At 41.4% G+C, this 2,459-nt stretch overlaps 1 pseudogene; it reads right to left on the bottom strand.

The window, feature by feature from the left end:
* Positions 1-829: 829 nt before the first annotated feature.
* LOC118014581 lies at positions 830-2,002 on the bottom strand (annotated as a pseudogene).
* Between the last annotated feature and the right edge of the window lie 457 nt (positions 2,003-2,459).

Genomic DNA, 2,459 nt, shown 5'->3' with positions numbered 1-2,459 from the left:
CTCCACCATCCCCACCCAACCATCTTTTGACTACCTAGTCAAAGTTGTACCTGTCCTTCAGTCTTCTATGACATCTCCATTATTACCCTCTTCTTTGCATTTGATTATATTTAGTTGAACATTTTATCCTTTGTTGTCTTTTTCTATTTCATGTGCTTGAAATTTGGACAGAGGACTTGAGCATATGTGCTAATTCTATGACTTACAAGCTGTGTTAGGCTGCTTGGACATCCATAACAAAATACCACAGGCTGGGTGACTTAAACAACAGACATTTATTTTCTCATAGTTCTAGAGGCTAGAAATCCCAGATCAAGGTCAGGTAGGGTTGTTTCCTAGTGAGGACTCTTCCTGGCTTGTAAAGAACTACCTCTCACAGAACCTTCATATGGTCTTTTTTTTTTTTTAAGATTTTATTTATTTATTTGGGAGAGAGAGCATAAGAGGGGGGAGGGTCAGAGGGAGAAGTAGAATCCCTGCTGAGCAGGGAGCCGGATGTGGGACTCGATCTTGGGACTCCAGGATCATGACCTGAGCTGAAGGCAGTCCCTTAACCAACTGAGCCACCCAGGCGCCCCTGCCCCTATATTTGTTTTAAAAATTTTATTTATTTATTTAAGAGAGAGAATGAGAGAGAGATCATATGGTCTTCCCATTCATGTGGAAAGAGAGAGAAAGACAAGGAGTTCTCTGTTTTTTTTTTTTAGTTTATTCATTTAACTTTTAAAACACTACTGTAGTTGAATATTAAAACAAAAACAATGGCAAGTAGTGAGCTATCATTATAGTTCTTCACTCACGCACTACTGCATATAAAATGCCAGCAGTGTTATTCACTGGCCCCATTAAGAGGTCTGACATGAACACCACCCCTGGGATGATGTTCATCATCCTCATAGTCTTCCCCATTGTAATGGTGACATCTTTCCTGATTTGGAGTAAAATCCACGAGTTCTACCTGGTCCATTCCATCAGTCTCTTCTACTTCCTTCCTCTAAGGTAGGAGTTTTTCCAGCAAAGAGAGTTTATCAGGAGAGAGAAAGCCATTCTCAGGAAAGTTTAGCTTAAATTCGATGATTAGGCGACTCTTCTCATATGGTCTATGATAAATGAGCATGCCTTTGTTTAGCACACACACTTGATATCTCCTCTCCATGCTTGACAATTTGACCTGGATGAGAGGTGATGATGATGGTTTGGTTGTCAAGAGTAGACACTGGCATTTGAAAGCTGCACAGTGCTTCAACTAGCTATATGTCCACACACGAGAAAAGGTCTTCTCCTTGCCCAGTAAAAACAGCATGGTCCTTCTGATCTAAAACAATGATAATATCTCCTGGTTCCTGTCCTGGTTCTTGGTCTCATTCACCATGGAATGTTATCTTCTGGCCACATGCCTTTGTCAATATGAATTCCTAGAATCTTCTCTTGAACTGTCTTCTTTCCATTGCAGCTTTTATATCTATCTTTGGGACTGATCCGTTCCCCATGGCCCTGGCACTCCATGCACACAGATTGAATTTGCTGAACCATTCCAGGTCCTATCTGATGAATTCTTGTTTGCATTCCAGTACCTCGGCAATTGGGACCACATTCGACTGCTCCTTTCTTACCACCTCGGCCTTCACATTTATCACATATCACATTCTTTTACAGAGTTAGTTTTCTTGTTGCACCATTATACAAATCTTCTAAGGTTACTAAGAGCTGATGCTTACTCCTCCTCCAAAAAACATATCAAAGATGTCCATGGGGGAGTCAAACCACCACAAGCTCCACCTTCTTTAATTGCCCGTTTTCCTCCTTTGTCATACAACTCCCTTTTCTTTGCATCAGAGAGCACTTCATAAGCTTGAGAAATCTGTTTAAACTTCTCTCCTTCATTTCGATTCTTATCAGGGTGGTACTTCAAGGCCAGTTCCCTATAGGCCTTTTTCAATTCTTCATGAGTGGCATTAGGTTTGACCCCCAAAACATCATATTAAGTGGTTTCTTTCACCATTTTCTACAGCCAGTGAGAGGGCTGAGGCCAGTGTGGGGGAGCAGGAAGGAGCATATTGCTGGGCACACCAAGCGTTCTGGAAAGTTCCTCTGGCATCTGTTCTTATAAGGAGACCAATTTCACCAGATCAGGGCCCCACCCTATGACCTCACTTAACCTAATCAATTTCCTAGAGACCTCATCTCCAAATACAGATATTCTCTGGGGCTTCAACATATGAATTCTAAGGGGACATAAACCAAGTTACTAGAACAATTACTTTATATATGAAAAGGAGGACACCCCAAAGATACAGATTAGTGAAAAGAAGGGCCATATGCACCCCAATGTTCATAGCAGCAATGTCCACAGTAGCCAAACTGTGGAAAGAGCCGAGATGCCCTTCAACAGATGAATGGATAAAGAAGATGTGGTCCATATATACAATGGAATATTACTCAGCTATCAGAAAGGATGA

The sequence above is a fragment of the Mirounga leonina genome, unplaced genomic scaffold (assembly GCF_011800145.1).
Source record: "Mirounga leonina isolate KUSES-001 unplaced genomic scaffold, KU_Mleo_1.0 Mir_154, whole genome shotgun sequence".
Lineage (NCBI taxonomy): Eukaryota > Metazoa > Chordata > Mammalia > Carnivora > Phocidae > Mirounga > Mirounga leonina.
This window is presented reverse-complemented; position numbering and strand designations above follow the sequence as displayed.